This window comes from Monopterus albus, unplaced genomic scaffold, assembly GCF_001952655.1.
Source record: "Monopterus albus unplaced genomic scaffold, M_albus_1.0 scaffold392.1, whole genome shotgun sequence".
Lineage (NCBI taxonomy): Eukaryota > Metazoa > Chordata > Actinopteri > Synbranchiformes > Synbranchidae > Monopterus > Monopterus albus.
The window spans coordinates 268,586-293,094 of NW_018128272.1; positions in this window are offsets into that span (position 1 = coordinate 268,586).

Consider the following 24,509-nt stretch of genomic DNA (forward strand, 5'->3'; position numbering starts at 1 on the left):
AAAGTGGGAGTGGGCTATGGTAATATGAATATAATTTTATGTTGTCTCTTAGATATGGCTGAAAATGACTATGATTACGTTTTGGATTAAAAGACAAAATGGTCCTATTGATTGATGTTGGGTACATAGGAGTTATAAAAAAGCATTTCATTATAATTCAATCATTGACTACAGTTGCTCTACCCTGCACTACAAGAACAATGTTTCTCCATTATTTCCATATCTTCTGTGGATCATCAGTAGTAAGGATACTGATTTTTGTTGGGAATGTGTAATTTTAGCCTCAGCCTTTTAGCATTAAATCACATAGAGTATGTAGCTGTCATAGACATTTAAAGTCCAGCGTTTAAGTATTTCCATCTTCTTTAGGCACCGTGCACATTCAATTTGAAAAAGAAAAAAAAAATCTAATGGATACTACATTAAAGTGCCAAGTCTCAGCTTCACTTGAGTAGTGTGACAAAACAAATGAAGGATAGATTGAATTTTGCAAGATTTCATTTATTGTAATTTTCTGTTGACATGAACTGTCTTGTACTTCTGGGCGCCCCAGAAATTTTATTTATGATTGACTTCTTTTGTACTGTAAGGTACATGCTAGTGCAAAAGCATCAGCTTATAGAAATAAAATCTGATCTGCACAAATGTATATACAGTGTAGCAGCCACAGCAACTGAGCACAGACTAGCCAAGGTTTGTGGGCTCTGGTATCCAGTGGTAATCAGTTCCTCTTGCACACTTAAGGGGAGATGTGCCGCACTCTTGTTCATTGGCCACAGCATCCCCAGATGTTGTAGCAATGAACAGAGTGAAAAACTAAAGTCAGGGTAGCTCTGATGAGTCACCAGTCTTAACAAACCATACTATGGAACCTGATATGGGCTGTGTCTGCCTTTAGAGAGCAGTTTAAAAAGTGTCATTACTACAACCTGAAGCCTCCCAGGCAAAGACCTCATGTGGGCAACCGCATGCCAAGAAACAAAAGAGAGGACAGGGAGAGGACAAGCTAAACATGATACAGTCAAGGCTGGAGGGAGTCCAAGTTCACACAACATTTGTTTTGAAATGTGTCTCTGAATAGAATATGTTCCAGGAGGATGGAAAGGGCCAAAACCTTTGTTTGATCTGGAGCAAACGAGATACTTGCATCACTCTAAAGTTGAGAGCAGAGTGCACAAGAGGCTTTTGGACAACATGTGTTTTGATTTATTATGTTGCTTTATATTTTTATAGACTACCAAAATAATGGATGCAGACAAGGGGAAACACTGAAGTTTCATAATAAATCCAATGGCACCATATAGGCCTACTGTTTTCCAGGTGAATAACTTTGTCAGATGCATTGTCATAATTTTTCATTTGACCTCAGTGCAGAAAAAAATGTAATGGATTTCACTTTAGTTTTGTTGATTCTATGTCCCCAAGAAAAACTAAAAAAAATCAACCTTAGCTGCCTTTTCAGCCATCAGCACTTACTCTAGTAGTTTGTCAGCTTTTTCTATTGCCTCTATGTTCAAGTTAAGTCAAATAGCCAACTATCACATATCCCAAATTTGCCACAAGGGGTTTTGTGTTCTAGATGTGTGATACTGTACATGGTGGTTGTTAAGTATAAGTTATTTTGTAGGAGGCAGAGCTGTGGCTCTGTTCTTCTAGAGTCATTAACGCGTGTACTGTTGTTCATGCAATGTTTAGCTGATCATATCTAACCTCAACTATTGTGATTTTGGTTCATGTACAGTTTGTGTCCAACTGATGCTATTGTGACTCCTCTACGTATTTGTTCACTTTTCCCCATTTGTTTGTACACAATTAAGCCATTTGATACTGTTTCCCAGCTCATACAAATTAAAGGTTTTTGATTTTTTTTCCTGACATTGCTTCTACTCTGATTAGTAATTAAATAGTAAAATGCATAATTTATCAGTCATTAACTAGATCAGTCTATCTATCTATCCATCTATCTATCTATCTATCTATCTATCTATCTATCTATCTATCTATCCATCTATCTATCTATCAGGGATGTCAATGTTCAAATGATTATCAATTGATGGTAAAAATTTAAAAGACAGCAGAGAGCAAGAAAATGTGAGGTGTCAACAGTCAGAAGATGTTCTGTTCGACTGCTAGGTGTCACATCTTCGTGTTTAATGGGAAGAAGTTTCGTGTGTTTGCTGACCACCTGTATGGGCCACATAAACTATAGAACTGAGTCCTCTGGTGGCGTGATGGCCTTCATACTTATATTGCCACCCTCCTGCAGGAATTGCAGATCTGATAATTCACGTTTCTGTGTCAAACTTGCTAAGATCACGTCTGGATCCTATGGGACTGTAAAGCAGGTGCTGTTTTCTGCACAGTGGGTACAACTTGTACTATGCACAAAACCAGAGATTCTGGGTTGAGCAGATTGTCATGAATGTCTTATGTTTTTTTCTTTTATGATCTTAAAGCAACATAAACATCAGTGAGCTACTATAATTTACACCCTGGATTTCCTTCATCAAGTTTTATGTCAACCTACAAATGCAAGTAAACTATACCACACAAATGAGGCCATCTCAGTGGGTGTAATTTTTCATGACGTCTGCGTGTGAGGTCCTCTAGTTTGAGGCATCTAAGCTCTAGTTAATTAGGTCAAATTCCTTCTGTGCCCTAGTTTTACTCCTGGTTCTGATCTAAGCTGTGAAGGTAGTAGCTGGCACAGGGTCCAGGGCTGTTGGAATCTTTTTAAACCACTTTTGATAACTACAAGCACCCCTCAAGTGGTTAAGATACACAGTTACAAAAAAAAAATTATTATTTTGTTGTGTGCACAAAAAACAAGCACTATCTAATAAGTGTTTTAAAACTAAAAATAATTTTGATATTTTGACAAATACAATGTATTCACATTCTTGTCAAGTGTGAGATAAGAACATTGATACCAGGTTGTTTGAATTTAAAAATTTGGACAGTTTTGAACTTAGAAGTCAGCCTCCTCAGACGTCTCTCTTCATTGCTAGTGTTTCATCTTAACCTCTGAATCTTTTGCTGGCTCTCCTGTCCATGTCTTCACTGTTGCCCCTTGACCTCTTCCTAGATGCTTTCGGCTGTGGGATTTCCTCCTCCTCCTCCTGCTGGTTGACAGCCTCATCTGTGTCCTTTGCAACATGTGTACTTTCAGCCAGCTCAGTACTGTTGGTACTGTGAACACGATCTGTGCCAGTTCTGACTGTAACAGCTACAGAGTTGTCATTGGCAAGCTCATAACACTGTCTTGACTTTTTGTTGCTTCTCTCGTTTTCTACTTGATCGAGTCCTCTTGACCTCTTCCTGGATGGTCCGGGCATGTAGTTGTCTTCAGGCTCAGCAATAATGGCTTCATGTTCAACTGGACTATTTCCAGTGTTCTCCTCAGTACTGTCAGTGTTTTCACTGTTTCCGCTTGACCTCTTCCTAGATGCTTTTGGCTGTGGGATTTCCTCCTCCACCTGCTGGTTGACAGCCTCATCTGTGTCCTTTGCAACACCTGCAATTTCAGTCAGCTCAGTACTGCTGCTACTGTGTGCAAGATCTGTGCCACTTGACCTCGTCCTAGATGGACCGGGCATGTAGTCATCTTCAGGCTCAGCAATAGTGGCTGCAAGCGCAACTGGACTAATTTCAGTGTTCTCCTCAGTACTGTCGGCGTCGCTGTCCTCCCACCACCTGAATTCATTGCCAGATCTTTCATCTAGGTCTTGTTCATCCTCCTCTTTGGACCTCTTCCTGGATGAACCAGCCAGGGGGTTGTCTTCTTTTGCATCCTGGTTGACTCCAGGTCTGACCTCAACCACAGCGCCAGCACCACCGTTGTCATCTACATTGTTGTAGATGTTGCCATCATTGACGAGGTTGTCAGTGTTGTCATGGTCGCCATAGTTTTCATTGTTGAACTGGTTTGCATGATTTGTGTTGTTGGCATTTTCAATGATGCCAGCATTTATTTGCTGCAATTCCCACAAGAGGTCTGCAAGTGATAATAACAGGCATTATTTGTAGAACACTTTCCATAAACAGAGTTACAAAGTGTCTTATATAAAAAATCCGGATAAAACCATTCAGCATAATAAAAATTTAACAAAGTTATGCCACTAAAAGTATAGAGGACAATCGCAACAAGAGTTAAATTATAAAATTAAAATAAGGATACGTCAATTAACAAAGATACATGTTGGAAAACAGCGAGTCCCTGATTATGCAAGTCTCAGGTCAATCAGGTAGAGTGTTCCTGAGCTGAGGGGCCCTGACTGAGAAAGCCTGGCCACCTTTAGCCTCAAAAAGAAAACAGGTCCAGTGGTGTTTGGAACAATTTTATTAGACCAACGTGTTTCAGCAAAAAGCCTTCATCTGATGAAAGAGTTTTGTGAATTGGTTGAACTGCATGAGGATATACCTAACCTACTGATATACATGTTCTTATTGGCTGACATGTATGAGTTTGTATGTGATAGATTTTTTTTTATTTTTTTTTTTTGAAATGTTTTAAAGCACTTGTATTACTAATAGGGCTCTTCATTAAATACTTTTAACAGACCCTGGTGAAGGCTTTTTGCTGAAACATGTTAATCTTTCCATTAAAGTTGCTCCAAACACGACATGTGTTGCTGGACCTTGGTAACGTAGCAATGTTTGTGCAATGTTTTACTGCATACATCTTAAAAATAATGTGAAAATGTTATGGGAAGTATCTGGGAAATGTGCACTACTGAATCATAAAGAGACCCTTGCAACATGCTGGTGTAGTTTAAATGTCAGGCTAGGTTGGGTGGTAGTAGTCTCTGCAAGATACTTTTAGATGTCTGAAATATTAAAGGCCTCTATGAACTCAGTTTACATGAAAAGCTGTTTTCCTATAATGATGAATATGTCATATGATGAAAGCTCAGGGAGAGCAATATGAGGATGGGCTGATTTAGGCAGATGCAGCAATGTAAAAGTCAGTTTGCCAACTCTATAATACTGTTGATGTTTCATACTATTTGGATAACTCAAGCTTGTCTCTGTTTTCTACCATTCTCAGTTACAGTACATCTCGCTAATAACCTAATGAGAGGTTCGATTACAAGCACAAGGCTTGTGTTACAGTTTAACCATGTGATAGACAAAAGAGAGCTGTTTTCTGCATGAATGCATTAATGATCACAGAGCAAACCAAGTGGAAAATGTACATGGGCAACAATACAGTGTGGACGGCAGCGGGGGTGTCAGTGGTCGGAGAAAATGTGTCTGAGGTGAGGAGTAAAAACTAATGTTCTCACTCCTGATGTCATAGGCAGGAGTACTTAGGCTGGTGAAAGGTCAGGCCACCTTATCCTGTCCCGGCATCTGAAAGACACCCATGGGAGCCGGGTGTCAGCGTCACCCCAGCCGCCTGCTGCCATCATCAACACATCATCATCATCTGTGGAAGGTAAACTCATATATCTTTCATCCCTCCATTTTTTACCTACTTAGGATGAATGATTTCTCACTTGTTTTCATGACGTTTGTTTGTTTTCCCACGTCCCACACCTAGCATTAATGAATACATTTCTATATGTCATTCAGAGAATTTCCTTTCCTATAGAACCTCTGGATCAGTAGTACAGGCTACATCTCATATTTCATTACTAAAACCTGTTAGTTGCAGCAGATGATGTGTGGTGTCCAAGTGCAGTGGGCACTGAGTACAAATCCAGTCCTAAAGTTACTAAGCTCCTTCTACAAATCAGAACATTTTCCTGCAAAATCCCTTGAGAGTAACAACTTTCTGCATTTTTATTTCTGGCTGTTTATAAAATGGAAACATGTGCACTTTATTTTCAGTTTTTATTTTCTTCTTTCCCATGATGGAATCATAACTCCCTGTTGTTTTCCTTATCTCTCTCTTCCTGTCACACCACAGTCATTCTCTGTCTGGGCTATGGAGTTTGGCTTTGACAACCCAGGATTGACGCACACCCGAAAGGTAAGGGGACATTTATGCGGCACAGCGACTATTTTAGAGGTGTGTAAACTGCAGACATGACTGGAAAATTGGTGTTAGCTACTAAAAACTGTGCTGTAGCATTTTAAGGACTCAGCTTTTTACAGAAACAACATCTGATACAGTATTAATTAAGCAGCATGGTGGTTAGGTTAGGGTTAATAGTAAGCACTATCTCCTCACAGCAAGAAGATCCTGGGTTCAAATTCTAACCAGGCCCTGTCTGTGTGTTCTCCTTGTGCCTACAAGGGTTTCCTCCAGGGATTTTGGCTTTCTGCCACAGTCCAAAGACACAAAGGTGAGGGTAGTTGGTGACTAAGTTGCTAGCAGATGTGAATGTGAGTGTGAGTGGTTGTCTGCCTCTATGTGTCACCCCTGTGATAGACTGGCGACCTCTCCTCTCCAAGGTGTATTGTGCCCCTCCATTCACCCAGTGCCAGCTGGGATTGGCTTCAGCATAGATGGATGGATTTATTGTGGGAAGTTTTTATTAGAAGCAAAGCTCTGTTCTTTTTTTTTTTTTTTTCTTTTACTGAAACACACAGTTCAGGTCACTGAGCAGCTCCACTGAAGCAGAAGTTGAAAGCCTTGCTCAGAAGCACCTCGGGAACGACTTCCACTTTCCCCAAACCAGAATTAGCCTGCAAAGTCAGTTGAACCTAATCTGATAATCACACTGAGTTGCCATTTTATTTCAATTCATTTATTCAGTTGGACATCGTGTGTGTTTATTAATTTCTTGTTGGGGTGTGGGTTATTGTTTTGCCCATATCATTCTGGAGTGGGGGATGTATTTACTCAACTGACATGAAGGCTGTGGTAGCAGTTGCTAAGTGCAATTGACCTAATAATTATCACATAAAGGTGTTTTTTCTCTGGATTGACTTAACTGACTCAGATGTGTTAATCTAATCCAATTACTTTGCTCTCTTTAATTAATAAATGTATGGTACTGTAGCTGTGTAGCTAGTCCACTACAAGTCCACATTCTTAATCCTGCCTACAAAGCTCTGAGTGGTCAGCTGTTTTAATTTGTCCACTGGAAAGTTGCCTATTGACATTGATAAATCATAGATTAACTAAAACAAACAAGCATTTATTTGCTGCCCCAAATTTGTTGTATGTCACTTTGTTGAAGATGATTTAATTGAACATGTTTGTTATGAATGCACTGTACAACATTTACTGTAAGCATAACATCACTTGAAAAAAGTTAGGTATTAGAATCAGATTTTATCATGGATCCTCTCTGTAGGGCAGGGCATCTGCATTGGGGAAAATGTAAAGGCCACCACAGGGCCCTACACTTGTTCTTTACAGGGGCACTGCACCAAACTAATTGGTAAATAATCAGGTTACCTCAAGGAGCAGTTTGTGGGATCCATAATCAAACCCCGTAGTAGTTTCTGATCTTACAGTCCCATCATGTCAACCAAATGCAGCCGTTATACTGTATGCTGTAATAATGATAGCTACAGTACATGATTTGCTAGTTGCCTCTTTGCATCATTAGATACACGGTCTACGGTTTGCTAGATATTGGCACCTATCGTAGGCAGGGGTTCCTCAGCACTTCACCGCAGTTGGTGGTGACCTGCTGTCCTGCATGGTAATGGTGTCCGTAGGACACAGAGTCCTCTGTGCAGCAGCAGCACACTGGCCTGTTGTGACTGTGGCTAGTTATATAGAGGCCCTGTATGCCCCTTCATGAGTGGTACATGTGTCCTCTCTCCCTGTGCTGCTAAATATAGCAATAACAACAATGGCACCGGGAAATGCCTCTTTAGAAAAAAACTGACCTCAGACGATATCGGCTTACGGCCTATGAATAAAGTTGACTTTTCCATTGATGGCAGAGAGGCTGAATACCAAGAACTGTTTTCTTGAGCAATTAGTTTGTTTCATCCCTTCATGTGTAATTTGGATCAGTTTAGAGGGATTATTAAAGCAACTGGAAAGGTTTTACAAGCTGGTTTTATTAGATGGCAACAGGGAGAAACTGGCATTTATTCATGAAAAAAGGTGCAAATTATTGCTTAAAGTCATTCTTCTGGTCAGCATAATACAGCGTCTTGAACCTTGAAACCCTGCCACACTGCGGAGAGCCATTAAAACAATCCCCAGTGGCATATATCATAGTTATGGCTCTTAAACCTTGCTGCTCAAATACTCCCTTGCATATTGGTCTGGACGGCTGCATGCCTCCCCAGTGGTCCGCTCAGCTGAAAGACGGTGCTTAAATTATCATCGTCGGTCGGAATCATTGCTGTGGGTCCTGATATGGGGCAGCCGCTGTTAAGAAAAATGGCACGTTCTTCGATGAGTGGATCTGTCTGAGTCTGTGAAGCGTGGAGGAACTGTGCAACTTCAGGCAGTGAACTGCAGCAGCTGAATGACCTCCTTTTTCTCCTGAGGCCATCATTCACCCGCTGGGCTATGAAATGCCTTTATGAAATTAAATACAATAGATTTCATTGTGTTTTTAAGATTACAACACATTAGTAATGATTGATGCTTCAGAAAATTGGCAGAATGCCTTAAGACTCACTGCGTTAACAAAAAAATGACAGAACATTAAATTTAGACAAAACATTTCTGTAGATAACTTGTTTAAAGTGTAGTGATGTGAACGTTATTTACTAAACTTTTACATTTATAATATAACTGTTGGACAGAAACTGACAATGATGGAAGTCTTAGTGAGATTGTTAAGTGAAAGTATTAATATCTAAGGCTCCATTACAAGTAAAAGTAAATGCACAGATGTATTAGCAAAGGCAGTAGAATTGCCCCCATTTATATTCTGTGTATTTATACTGATAGTGATATATACTGAATTTTTATAGATGCATTAATATGAAAGCAGCATTGTGATCTAGCTGGTCACAGTGGAGCCTAGTTATACAGCTTTATATATTGTTGGGTGGTTTAATCTTGAAGCTTCTAACAACTGTGAGGTAAATGTAGAGGAAGTACATTTTTTTACAAGACCACCAACCTTGTACGTTTCTTGGTTCCGAGTGTTGGTTACATTTACACCCGGTGTTGTAGTCAAGTCACTAAAACTTGAGTCCAAGTCGAGTCTCGAGTCAGAGTCAATTCTGAGTCACCAAAGAATAGTGGTGGTTGAGTCCAAGTCGAGTCCCCGTTGCCCAAGTCCAAGTCATCAAGGTCTACATTAAACACAACTTGACATAGCTCTCACCATTTAAAAAGGAGTTTACTTATTGTGTGTGACATGTAGCCAATCAAATGCACTCATTAACATATACACATGCACTCTCCTTAGAAGTGAACTGTGTGAATATCAGTGTCAGTCTGATCTTGTGCCAAATTATTATGGCCTATAACAACAAAGCTAACAAAAAGTGCAGTCAGTGCCTGAGTCCAGATTTAAGGACTCGAGTTGGAGTTCTGTTGATTTTTTATACATATAAACTACTTTTCATTAGTTTGTGGTCGTCTTTGTCTTTCCAGGTGTTATTAGTGTAATTGACAGTGATGATGGTATGAACGTAACCAGGTGTCAGAGCCTGGGGTCCGAACCGATGTGGTTAGTGGAGGCAGAGGTGAGAAGAACAGCCAGTGGGCTGTGCTGCCTCACATGTGTAAAGAGGACAGAGTCTGTTTTTATCCCTCTGATCTCACAGCTTTTCTAAACCTGTTTAGTTTTACTTCGCAAGCTATTGTCATGTGTAACATTATTTAACTGGCCTCAAACTGCTTAAATGTCAAAATGCAAAATAGGAGGTAACCCCAGAGTTTTGAACGCTAGTGTATGTGACTTACATCTTTAGAAATCCACAAAAAAAATCAGGAATAATATTACCAAGGGTAGCGTTTGAATCTCTGCTCATAATTATTTTTATTCAGCAAGCAGGATTTATTACATTTCAGGCCTGTGGGTAACTCCCAGCCTTCCCTAGCCCCCTAAGCATCTTGTTATCGCTGTTGTGTGTGTTTGGCCAAGAGAGTGAGAGCTGGATGCTGTATGGACGACTTCTTCTGTGTGTTTGCTTTTCGTGACTGGAGTGGCCAGAAGATGGATGAGTCTTTCAGTGCCGATAACTCTGGTTTTTGCCACCCCTAGTAACCAAGCAGGCTAACACCTCCTGTGATCCCTCTTCATCTCAAATAAACTGGAAAATCTAAGATTGTAGACCCGTCAGGAGTGACCACTGCTATATTCAGTCCTACCATGATGGACAACCTGGGTTCATAGGCAGCAGTCTCAGTGTTGGTCTTCTCTGTTTCTCCTTCTCACTCACACACACACACACAGTGTCTGTTTGAAAGAAACACACAGAAATGCAGGAAACCCATCAAAGTCAATTTGTCCAAGCAGTTTCTAACAACACAAGGGTTTAGACGAGATAAATTATGTTGACGTAAACTCATGCAGGTAAACTCATCAGCACTCGTAACACATTCCAAATGATTCCATCTCATTTTCAGAGTGAAGGAAAATGCTTTGTGATGGTGCAGAGAGTTGCTGGGTTTAAGTTATAGACTGTATATGTTTGCGTCATGGTTCCCAGATCACTGCTTCACTCGTCATGAACAAGAAGAACTGGAATATTTCCTTTCAAAAGTCATGGAAATCTTAATATTCACAATGCAGCTTTCTGAATGCACCTTCTCTGCTAACCTCTATGCTTTGCACAGCAGCCAAACATGAAATGATTTAGTGTCCTGATTACAGCTGATCACTCCATCTGCATGATTAGGCAAGCTTGTAAAACCCAGCACTGTGGTTGTATTTTAAAGGGTTATTAACTAGATAAATACACTTAAAATAAGTCAAATGTTTTTAGGGAAGATTGTTGTGCAAATGTTCCCAACTAACCATAAAATGCCAAAACACAAGGGCAAAAGCTCCCAAACTGGGGTCGTTTGTAGTGTGCCATATGCATGTTACTAATAGTTTAAATAGGTTTAATTTACTTTATACATGTATTTCAAATGTGCCACCCCTTTCTGAGTCTGTGCCCCAGCCTGGCCACTTCGTTCGAAATTTTCAAGATCCGCCCCTGTTAAGGAGGTTCAAGGGTGTCCCTGTAAGTGAGGAGCAGTGTTGTCAGCAAAACATTTTGTGCATATCTTAGATCTGGTGTACTGGTATTTCACATGGCAAGAACTGTTTTAAAGTTGCAGCAAACATGTTGTGCCATACATTATTGTGACCTGCATTAAAAATAATTTTCAAGTGTGGCTACATAGCTACAGTATGTAAGAAGAAATAATACATTTCTTCCTCTTACAATCAAAGTTAAATTCATAAATAATAAAACACCTTATAATGCTCAGTTCAATGCACTGAGGTAATTTGCTATTACAACCATACTTGGTCTAGTGTGACCAGTATTCATGATCACAGTGTCTGTGTTAAGACAGTACCACACTAATTTGAAGTCATGGCCAAAAATATTGGCACCCCTGCATTTCTGTCACATAATGCACCACTTATCCCAGAAAATTGTTGCAATCACAAATTCTTGGTTGACGGATAGTGCGAGCTGACAGTGTTGCACCCTGCGCCTGCAGGTCAGCTTGAATTTATTTGGAAGTTGATTGAGGTTCTTTCTCCACCATTCGAACAGTCCTTTGCAATCTGTCATCTATTATTTTCTTACATCCAGGTAGATAAGCTACAGTGCCATGGGCTGTAAACGTCTTGACATTATTACACACAGTTCTGTGTGGAATGGATCAGATTAGGCTTTTTTCTCAGCTTTATTGTTTTTCAAATGCAGACAAAAGAGAAACATGACAATACCCAAGTATTTGTGATTGCAACCATTTTCTGGGAGAAGTGGTGCGTTATCTGACAGAAATGAACGGGGGCCAATATTTTTGGCAAAAAACAAAAGGTCAACATTGACACAGCAAAACCAGAAACATCTTTTTTTTTTATATCCCACATATCCTTCTTTTTTGTGAAAACCTAGTTCCTATATTACTCACAATGCAACTCAAATGGAGATAGCAGTTCAATTAGACATTCAGATGTTGTATGTTGTTAGTGTATGTTGTATGTAATTTTGGGTCCAATTTTGCAAACCTGCACCTGCGATGCCTGATACCAGATAATGCCTCATTACCTGTAATTATTGGTAAATCAAATCCAGACCTACCACGCCCCATTAATTGAACTCCCCTGACCCATGATTGAACACACATAGACTGCACAGTCACTCACTTTGAAACTGATCAGATTGTGACTGGAATGAGACTATCTTCTGCTGTTTTGTATAATGTACTGTCCCATTCAGATGTGCAAAGCACCTATAATGCAGTGACTCAGAGATAACTGATTTTGAGGTAATTCAAAATTCAAGATTCAAGTTTTAGTTATTTGCCATTTATGCATAAACAGTCTAGGCATATAGGAATTCTTGTGCAGGGCTCCCCGAGAGTCAAGTAAAGAGTTTAAAGCCAAAAGAATGAACACCTAGTCTAAACATAAGAATACCCAAAAATACAAAATAGTTGATAAAATTGTGGATACAGGAATAAGGTAGCAGGTAAAATGGGGAGTTTCAAATATTGCACATGATATTGCACCTAGTATAATTGTATATCGTCTTCTACTTAGTAGGATCATCAGGGGTTATTGCACAGGTTTTTCACATTTTGTATTTGCCATCAGTCTTACTGCGGCAGGAAAAAAGATGTTATAAAATTTTGTTGTGCGTGTGATGACATTGTCCACTCTGCTGTGCCTGAGGTTGTGGGTGCAGTTTTTGTGTCTGAGCAGACAGTGAGCTGGGTGAAGTGGGTCTCTGATTATGTTCTCTGCTCTTTTGTGACAGCGCTGTGTGTATAGCAGGCAGGCAGTCCCAATTATCCTCTCTGTAGTCGTTATGACACTTTGAAGAGCCTCCCTCTCTGCCTGTGTGGTGTTAACTGGTGATGCCAGTAGTGAGGATGCTCTCTACCAGTCCTCTATAAACCTGTGTGAGAGGACAATGGTTCAGCCCAGCTTTTCTGAGCCACCTAATGAAGTATAGCTGCTGCTGGGCTTTCTTCACTGTGGCAGCTGTGTTCAGTGACCAGCTCAGGTCAGATGTCACCTGTAGGCCCAGGAACTTGTGGCTGTCAGCCCTCTCCACCTCAGTCTCTTTGATGGTCAGAGGCAGCAGAGGGGAGGGGTTCTTCCTGAAGTTTACTATTATTTCTTTTGTCTTGTTTAATTTTAAGGATGAGGTCATTCTCCTCTCCATAAACAAGAATGTTGTTCACCAAGCTTCTGTAACCCGACTCGTCTCCCCCCTTGATGAGGCCCAGAATGGTGGTGTCATCAGCATATTTAATGATGATGGTGTTGTCATGGTTGGAGACACAGTCGTGGGTGTACAGAGTGAAGAGTCTGGGGCTGAGACAGCAGCCCTGCAGTGAGCCTGTGCTGATTGTGAGCTCAGCAGACACCCGCCCTGCCCTTCTGACCACCTTTGGTCCTTCGGCCAGGAAGTCCAGAATCCAGGTAGGAGTTGGTACACTGAGGTCTGTCATCTTACCAATCAGCCTGCCCAGGCATATGGTGTTGAATGCAGAACTGTAATCCAGGAAGAGCATCCTAGCATATGTACTGCTGTTATCCAGGTGTTTCAGAGTATGGAATAAAGCCAGAGCCATCGCGTCGTCCACTGATCTGTTGGGATAGTAGGCAAACTGGAGGGGGTCTACAGTGCCCACGACCATGTGGTTAACATGTGTGAGGACGAGTTTCTCTAAGCACTTCATGGTGACTGACGTGAGGCCTGAAGTCATTCAGAGTGGATGTGTCTGATGTCTTAGGGACCGGTATGATAATGGAGTTTTTGAAAATGCAAGGGACTACTGCTTGGGTTAAAGACAGGTTGAAGATGTCTGTATACACACTAGCTAGTTGATCTCTGCAGGTTTTCAGAACTCTGGGGGGGGAGGACACACCATCTGGTCCTGCAGCCTTATGGAGATTCACCTGTGTCAGTGCCTTCAGAACCTGTGTGCGTGTTACCTGATAAGTAGTGTCCCCCCGGGTCGCAGAGGGATTTTGAGGGGTATCCGTGTTCAGCCTGTCAAACCTCATGTAGAAGTTATTAAGGCTGTCTGGGAGGGTGACGCCATGGGAGACTGTGATCGTTGATTTGTTCCTGTAGTTTGTGACTGCCTGGATTCCCTGCCACATGCTACGCATGTTGTTATTCAGGTAACAGCTCTAGAGTTTTTGGAAGTATGCCCTCTTTGCAGCTCTGATGGACTTCTGTAGCTTGTACTGGGTTCTCCTGTACTCTGCTTGGTCCCCTGCCTTGAAAGCTTCCCGCCTTTTCCTGAATTTCTGTTTAATGTCCGTATTGAACCAGGGTTTTTGGTTGGGGAAAACCACGTACAGTTCTAGGTGGGGCACATATGATGTGCACCAGCTGATGTAATCGCTCACAGTCTTTGCATATTCATGGATATTGTCTGTGGCCCCTTGGAAGATGTTCCAATCTGTGGCCTCTAGACAGCCCTGCAGACTACCCTGTGCACAGTCAGTCCAGGTGTTAACAGTTCTCACTGTGGCTGGTTTCACCTTGAGCCATTTGGTGTAAACCGGCCTGAGCCGGGTTGCTAAGTGGTCAGATCTACCAAAATGAGACTTTGGTTCTGCTGAGAAAGCGTTTCTAATATTACTGTAACAGTGGTCCAGTGTTTTGTTTCCTCTAGTGGCAAATGTCAGAGACTGATATAGTTTAGGCATGCTTTTCCTGAGATTGCAGTTATTGAAATCCCCCAGAACAATAATAGCAGCATCAGGATATGTGGTTTCATGCTCACTGATCATGTTGTGCAGCTCTTTGAGTGCAGCGCCCTCCCTGGCTGAGGGGGGTACGTACACTACACTTACGATAATGCATTGCATTTCTCTGGGCAAATAAAATGGCCTTAGTTTCAATGTTAAATATTCCACAAACAACAAAATTTGAAGATAATCTTACTGTCGGTGCACTAGGACTGTTTGACAAAGGCAGATGTTCCTCCTCCACGAATCTTGCCACTTTCTGTGGCACTTTGGTCGTGTCTGAACACAGAGTAGCCGTCCAGAGTAATTGCCTCGTTGGGTGTCCCTACACCCAGCCATGTCTCACAAAAACACAGCAAGGAGCAGTCCTGTATGTCCCTCTGCGTGGAATTTTGAGCACGGAGTTCATCGATCTTATTATCCAGAAATTAGACATTTGCAAACAGTGTAGCCGAGAGGGTTAGCCTACCCTTGCTAACCAAGCGCCGGTGCCTCTGCTCCGCTCCTCCCCATCTAATCATGCGATACCCTAACTGTAAATTAATCTAAATAGTTTTTACCCCTTAATTCACCCATGGGTGCCTGACCTGGTGCAGGATTGTGACCTGTGAGTCTCAGGGCCAAGCTGACGTGTAGAATCATTGAAGCTCCCCTTCAATGATAAACACTACCTTGACATTGTGCTGTATTGGAAATTAATCTAATATTTCCCTCACTTTATAAATTTACTGCATTTGTGCTACAGTGTTTAAGCATTGACCAACATCACGTAATCATTACTTTTGATTGGCTGCTACTTGGCAACATTTACATTGTCTTGCATTTACTTCTGTAAAGAGACAGCTTTGAGTATTGCTCATATTTTCACTTAATCTTCAGGTTTATCTACAAAGGCCTCCCATGGAAAGAAGCCATCCTAACACCACTTGTACCTTTAAAACTAACGTGGCTGATCTCAAGTCATTCTGAAACTATATGAACATAAATTTAACAGATGGAATTTCTTGTCTCACTTTATTTACTGTGTACAGATTAAATTTGTACCAAACCTAACAGCTAGCAATCATCATTTAAAATGATCAGACGTTTAAGACCTCCTGTGCCATAGTACCAATTATTGCATATTTTAAGAGCTTAGTGGTCGGTAAAGCCCAATGAACAAATATTTGGCGTGTCTAAGCAAATATTTCCCCCTGTGTTTAATCATCACAGAGAACAGCAGACCTGTGTAGGTGTCCTTCAGCAATTCCTGGTGCTGCAAAAACACTTGTGGTGGAAGGTGTTTACTTGAATCTCTAGCAGATGTGTGCTCAGGCGTCCACGGAACAAGTTAAATGTGTTGGTTGCATGGCCAATTTGACCTTCTTGAGAACTTGTGGTGAGTGAGTGTGTTTGTAACACATCTATTACAAACACTGAGTGAAAATGTTGCTAGAAATTGGAGGAATTTGGAATGCATCAAGGTTCTCCTTCCTCCAGTCTGAAGGTTTCTTTTTTTTTGTATGCAAAGGTTAAAGGTCATTATGCTACCTACACATTTTTCCAAAAACCATTTTACACACATGTCTATGTAGACCCTGGAGACACTTGTAGAACATACATTTACAACACAGGCTACGGGTGGAATGTTAAATTTGTGAACTTCAATCATACACTGCAAATTGACCACACATCTCAGTGGAGAAGTTCCCATGAGGGTTTAAGTACAATTTCAGATGGTTTAATACACATCACAAAACAAAAACCGACTTCATAGATGCTTCCTTGTAGAGTCCTTGAACTAAATCTCTGTATTTGACTTTGCTCTTTAATATAAGTCACTGCAAATAAAAAACATCAGCTAATTGCCTTAAATGGAAATGTGAAACTCAAGTATTGTTTCTTTGTCAACAGGATGTCTGCAGGAGGGAAGCAGCCTCTCTAGGGGAGCTGTGTCAGCCTAATGATGTTACTACATCTAAAGATGGATATGAACATTAAAAGTCAGAGGATTCTCTTGTGATTGTCCTCATTTATAGCTAATATACATTGATGTATGCAGAGAGGCATATAAAACAATACATGTACAGTGCAGAGCTCCAGACTGCCAGTGATCAGTCACATTGAGTGACCAAATTTATTTAAGGTGACTGCTTTTTTTTTTTTTCAAGTTCGCACTGGGTGCAACTGCAAAATAAACAGGTTTTGCACAAACAGCAAAACAAAGAAGAAATAGAGCGAAGCAGAGCTGCTTTTCTAAACTTTAAAATGGGATTAAAAGTTGACCCCACAGTGCACATGACAGGTGCGTGCTGCTGACTCAGACTGATGTTTATTCCTGAAACTAAACCAAACTAGGGCACCATTAAGGTTTGATGAGGGTTCTCAGTCACATTTTCAGTAATCTCTTAAATGTGTTTTAATCTAGTTTGGAATGAAAGGACTCCATGTATTGCTGTGACCATTCAGACATTGTGATAAGGATCAGGCTGTTTCCAAATTTGCAGAAAATTGCCTGTCCAAACACAGTCTTACTCGTTCAACAGTTTTTCTATGGACTTTGATTCAGGCACTCCATAGTTATGCAAGCTGAGTGGAAGTCTACAGAGCCTTTTGATTTACATCTGACCTCCTCGACTCCCTCTTTGTCTCTTGAGGCCTATAGATTTACATGAGGCTTTCTGTAGAGAGGAGGAGGAAGCAGACTGAAACATGGCACAGGAACAGTTTTATGTGGTCCCTGTCTATTTACAGTGATCTACTTTTATTCCCTTTGTAAAGGATGCATATACATTTACTTGCACACATACTTTAAGCTGTTGATGTTTCAGCATCATAAAAGCAAACTCCAATTTTGGCATGGCACAGATTGCTGTGATCACGGGGGCCAATTTACTGGAGCCAATATTCAACGAAAGTCAAACTGATTGAATGACTATCGTTAGCACCATCACTGCTCAACCTCCCGTTCAGTTTCACACTCTAACACCCATCTCAGGCCAGTGCCTTGTTTGACATAGCATGTTTGGCAGAGAAAAAGTTGTTTTATTCAATAATATTAGTCTAATAATTTTTTTTCCTGTAGATTTCATTTCACACAACTTGAAATAAAAGCTCACCCCAGCTCATAAAATGCACCAGTAAGCTGAGTCTGCAGTGGCTACGTTATTTTGCACACGGAAGGGGGGATACATTTCAGGTTGTTATCGAAGATTGTCCAAAGACTACACATACCTTCACTGCTGTACTGGGGTCCTGGCACATCAGCGTATTTGCACAGTTCTTCGCGCACACCGACAGGCTTATGGAGTCAGTCACACTATTACATTTCAGTCACTTGTATGCCAATAAAAATGTTGTATTCGTGTCTTCTTGTGTATGCTGATTTGGCACTTACAGTTACAGACGTGTGCAGCTCAGGTTGTTTTTGGTGCACATGCCCAAGGATGTGTCAAGATGTTTTAACCGAACGTGCTTGACTAGATGGAAAGAGACAGATCATTCCCTTGAGCTACTCACCAAAAGGGAGGCAGCTTTTGTAGCTTTTGATTCAGACAACCCCTTCATGTCTGAATTTGCCCTTTGGCCATTATGTCATACCTGTCATGACATCTTCATATGTTTGGCTGAAAGACTCGTTGCTTTAACATAGGGTGCATACAGTTTATTTCAAATTACCTGAGTTTTAAATTATACTGTCAAAGGAAGGTGAAATAATTCAAATAAACCTATAAAAGAAGTTTATTTTGACAGTCACTGAAAAACAGTATCCTCAGATCTTCCAGACAATACCGCAGTCTGATCATCTGATATCTGAAATATACAGCTCCAGAGAGGCTTTTGGCAACTGGGCTGCATATTAGTGGGTGAAGGTAGTGAATAAGAGTTTTGTGGTGGCAACTGACTGGCAGGTGTTTTAGGTGTGATGTCATTAGATGTTCATAGTGTCTCAAGAACTGATCTAACTTGTGTCAGAGCCCTGTTTGATTCACTGAAATTTCATAGAAGCCAAGAAAAACAAAAGAACACCTCCACCCAACCTGATGGCATCACCCATCCTGTCACCACAGTATGGTGCTCAGATTACATCAATTACAATGATGGCTTATCTCAGTTGGTCTGGATGAATTTTTAAATTTAATTTAATTTAGGTATTTATTTATTTTATCCATTATACCCATAGACTGCAGGCTTGTTTAGGATTGTTTTGAAGCATCACTTGTTTTTTAAAGTGAATTCCCCAAACTTCAACATCTTTAACCCATCGGCTGTCGTCATTTCGTTTTCTGAAAACCAACTAGTTTGTTCCATTTAATTTATTTCTTGGACATATGTCAGTATTTCTCTTTCTGACCTTCTTTGGAATGTAACATACATTCATAAGCAGAAATAAGAATTTGAACAAAATGGCTGGATATAAGGTAGCAAATGTTGTTTACTGTTATGGTTGGGGCACCTTCAGTCATCCAGCTGAACAAAAGAAAGGTTCCAGAGGAAGAAGCCTGACTGTTCAGAGAATATTAACAAAGGAATTTAGGCTTGTGAAATATAATGATTATGTGTGTACAGAAGAAATTTTAGACAAAGAGCAGGCACAGGAACAGTAATGATTTTCTTTTTCTTTGACCCAAATCTGCCTCGCTGAAGTAAATTTCATCTCCAGGAAAGAGAATGTCACAAATCTTTGCCAGCAGACAGACACAGACAGAATGTTCCCATCAATGGGCCGTGAAGGCTGAATTTAAAGTATTTCTTTTACAGCAAGGGGAAAATAAAAATATTGTTCTTGAAGAAGCCTGGGCACATGACTGTTTCAATCAAAGCTACATTTTTAAGGTCCTCTGATGTTGTGGAAATGAGCTCATAGGTGCAGGAGTTTGTCTGAGCAATTTGTTAGAATCCCAAGAGAGCATTTCTGTTGAAATACAATACATTAAATTTACTTGCCATTTCAGTTGGCAAGTGCTAGTACCTTTAAATTTTGTAACTTTACAAGGACATTCAGTGCTTGAGCAATAAACTTTAGTTTTTATAATGTAAGATCTTTCAGTATGCAGTTTATAGCTGGATAGTTCAGTGTAAGTCGATAAGACAGAATCTTAAGACAAAAATGAAATGCTCAAAATGATTAAGAGCTGAGAATTTTTGTTTTGGCTAATAGATTTTTTTTTTTTTTTCAAATATTGTAAACAATTGAATAGATCAACAGTTTGTGTATTTTTGGGAAACATGCTGATTTGCTTTTTTGCAGTACCACATATCTGCAGTGGTGGAAAGTAAGTACGATTACTGAAGTACTGTACTGAAGTACAATTTTGAGGTATCTGTACTTGAGTAGTGTCATTTTCTGGTACTTCAAACTTCACTACATTTTAGATGCAAATATTGTAGTTTTTATTTCACTGCATTTATTTTAACTTTAGTTACTAGTTACTTTTCAGAATGGAATTAATACACAAAATACTATATAATTATAAGACCTCATTGATCTGTAGTGGAAAATCCACAAGCTACCCAGCAGTTTTTCAAATTAACTGCATATAGGCTAGTTAAAACTAGCTCCCTCATTAGCAGTTACAACATTGAATATGATGTGCAAAAAATGTATCAATAATTCTAATAAGATGATACAGGAATGTGAAATGTGTCAGGGAGTTGTTTCCCTGCTTCTGGTCCTTATGCTAAGCCACACTAGCTAAGCTGAGCTGCTGACTGTAGTTTCATATTTAGCGCACATATGTGTGGTGTCAATCCATCTATCCATCCATTTTCTATACCGCTTAGTCTCAAATGGGGTCACGGGGGGCTGGAGCCAATCCCAGCCAGCTGCGGGCAAGAGGCGGGGTACACCCTGGACAGGTCGCCAGTGTGGTGTCAATCTTCTTAGCTAACTTGTGGTAAGAAGACAAAAAAAGTCTACTAATCCTATCTAACTTTGTAGCTGTCAGAAGTAATTATTGGACATTGTTTAATATAACTCAAATATTTCAAATACTGCGCTAGTGTTAGTAGAAAGGAACATAAACCTTTAAGCGTGGAGTATCACCAGGAAACTCTGTTTCTCCATCCACATCTCTCATGGTCCCCCCACACACTTTCTCCATCCTTCTCCCCAGTGTAATTTGTCAGTGTGACAAATATGATTTTTAGCAAAATGTGTCCTGTTGTCCCCAGACTCCACTAAACAGCAGTCATGAAAAAGTCATTGCTAACAGCCAGATTTTCTGATCCAGGTCCTGTCATGGTAGATGCATTAAACTTCCCTGGCCGCCGCCACCTCCTCCTTCTCCTCCTCACCCCTGTGGAGAAGGAGTAGGAGGGAGATGGGGAGTGTAAACAGCAGGAGGTATGGTCAAGAGGGAGACAAGAGATGTGGATGGATGGGAGTAAAAGGTTGAGAGAAGGAAGGAGGGCAAAGTTCACTGGGAGGGACAGACACTGAAAAGGAGCTGTAGGAGAGAACTGGCAAACAATGGGGAAGAAGACTAATAGTTACTGAGTGAGAGAAAAGGCAGAGGGAGGAGGGGAGTAAAGCAAATATGTTGGATTGGATGTAAACTAAAGCGAGGTAGCACACTGTGGGGGAGTTGGGGTTTATTTGATGGTACCATTGGGACAACTTCGCAAAGCAGCCCTGTAAGCATTCGCATCTCCTGATGCTTCCAGCAGCTGTTCCAGCGGAGCACCCCGCATGTCTCACTTCTGGGAAACACATTTTCCTTCCAACTGTGGGGTCTTGCTCGCTTTCTGTCCCATCATGGGTAAAGCATATCAAAGCAGTGTGCCGCTAGCTCAGGTACTCTTCAGCCCCAGGGGTCAATTTGAGAAGTGGACTTTATTTTTTCACCCCTCTCCTAATTTTCCTACATCTGTCTCTAGCACTCACTTTGTCATCCAAAGCAGTTGTTAACGTTGACAGGGAGGCTTATTAAAAGAAGGATGGAGGAGCACTTTTCATGGCACAAGAGCAGAGGGTGATATATGATGAACTATTGATTATTATCGTGTGAGATGGCAGTTACAGTGCTCATCTGCAACTTCTCTGGTTTCCCTATTGTACACCTGTCAGCTGCTCAGCTGAGTTCTGTCTCTCTGCTATTATACACCTGGCTGATATGGGTTGTTGAACGCCAGTATTGGTATTTTGCTTAGACTTCTCTTTAGAGCTGAACATTTTAAATAGAATATTTTTTCAGATTTTTTCTAATCCAGAATGCTTTGTCCTTTAAACAAATCAGTGTGAGCCCATGACATGAGCTGTGAGCAGTTTAACCAAAAAATGATTTTTCAGTTTTGGATTTTCTAATGTAAATGACTGTTACTGGCCTAAAGAGGTGGAAGTACCGTTGTGTCTCACAAGAAGCAAATAAAAATGAGATGAGTATTATTCTTTCTCATACCTTTATTCATCTTGTTACTCCTAATATTTATGTTGGGCCACCTTGGGGGACCCGCACTCCATCAATTAGGCCACGTTGGGAGATTTTTCATATTTATTTAAACTGCATCTTTCAAACACAGAGGTAATTCAAAGAGCTCTATGTAAGGTGAACAAAAGTATTAGAACAACATTTAAGGAGGGAAAAAAGGAGAAAAGATTTTTAAAAAATGTGGAAATAAAATGGAAAGTATTAGGCATGTTAGTTTACCTTTGAAACACAAAACTTAACCGTCTCATATGTAAATGTAACGTAGAAGATAATTACAGAGATTGTGCTGACGGTGATATAGACATGTATATTGATTTTACAAGCATATATTCCCAAAATACTAAAAGCCAAGAATGTGCAAAGGGTCAAGAAGGTCCTGTTTGAAAAGAACAATTCATATGAAAGCATCAGGGATAATAGAGGAAATACTAAACTTAACCAAACAAAGCTGCAAAAACATCACTACCAGGAAGTCTTACCTCGAGGAAAAAAGAAAAACCTAAAAAGACATTCTTAAAGGCACAATCTTCAATCAGTATACAGCAAACCCTTTCTGTCCCAACTGATGCTGTTGTCAACAATCCAAACTGTGGCATTTAATTAGTGTAGTAATGTTCATGTCGACTGTGTACTGTCTACTACAGCACATGCACAATTGGAAAATAGCCCACATGGATTAAAGTGTGACAGCTGGCGCGAAACCAGCCAAAAACTGGGCCTTTAAGAGACAGTAGTAAATATGAAATTTGAACATATACATAAAGTGTGTAACATTCCTGACATCTCGCTGCCCTCCTCACAGTGATTTAGTATAGGAGAACATGCCAAAATTCCTTGAAGACTAATATTAGTGGTAACAGCACTGAGTATGAGGTTGTACTGAACCACAGTACTTTGATTACACAAGGAAGAATATACCATTGACTCTAGGATTCCATAATGCTGGAAAAGAACTAGAAATAGGATTCATATGCAAGTGCACAAAACATCACTGTCCGACAGAACAGGTCAACTGGTAGACAGTACATGGTTGTTCCAAAACATTGCAAACCTTTTGGGTGAGATTAAGTCCCAAGAACAAACATAGTTGTAATGTAAAATTTGGGGTAGGATAGAATTCCAGTTTTCTCTATCTTTGTACAACTTGTCTTGTAGCATTGCAAACTCAACCAAGAGCACACTTGAGTATTAGATCACGCTGTAATCTATTTACACATAGCCACTTCATTTACCACAAGATAAACTAGATGTAATTTTTAAGATAGATGAGTAATGGAGGTGCACTGCTGTGTGGAAAGGGGATCAGTAAGATATGATTTCCTTCACAGCTTTTACCATGTTTTTCTGTTAAGACATGCTAGCACTGTTAACAACAACAACAGCAACATCAAAATGGCTGATTGTTCTCTCCAACTTCTTCAAATGTTACAACATAAAAAGCTGACTCTAGTAAACGTTTTGCTGAGTAGGTAACTTTTTCATAACGAATCCATGGATGCTGTCATACCTTTGGCTAGGCAGCAGGCAATATGACTCATAACTCATCCAGAGAGCTAATAGCTCATGGCAGAGTACAAGTGATACACTGAATTAATGTTTTCCCAGACTTGTAGTCTCATAGTTGAGCATTGAGACCAATTGAGAGTTAGGATTACATGTCAGAAGCAGTTACTTTACAGCCTTTATGACCATGGTGCTTCCAGCCAATCTGACAACAGCAGCAGCCGAGCCCCTTTATGATTTCTCTGTCAGCAAGGTGAGTCAGGCCATGACTAAACAGCGAGACTAAACCACTATCGAGCGTCTACATCTATGGCACAAGGGCCAGCAGGCATGATATGTAGCACCAGAGTAATTCTATCTATTTCCCTCTATTCTTTGCTCTCCCAGAAACATAAACCACTTATTTCTGTCTCAGAGACGAAGGATGGAGTAGTTCCTTTGTTCCTTTGCTGGACAATTCCTGACATGCACCTTGAAGGTTTGGAACCACAGTGGCCAATTTTCTGGGAGCTACCCAATTTTGAAGGCACCCACACTGGGAAGCAAATGTCAAGAGGCTGCTGCTTCTGGGCCAGTTGCCTTCCCGGGGCTTGGACTCACAAGCTTTGAGACGAAGGGTGTAAGGGCTAGACAGGGACATTTTGAAGAAATCCACTGTATACTATATATACCATCTCCACATTGCAGTTTGATCAAGGTAAACAAATACTGTATGATTGTAGCTACTAAGGTGTAATCTATATGGTGCACCATTCTTAGAGGATACTTAAAGTAGCAATAATATAAACTTTAAAGCAGGCACCTGTTCTCTGTTAAGCTATACTTGTTCATTCTCTGG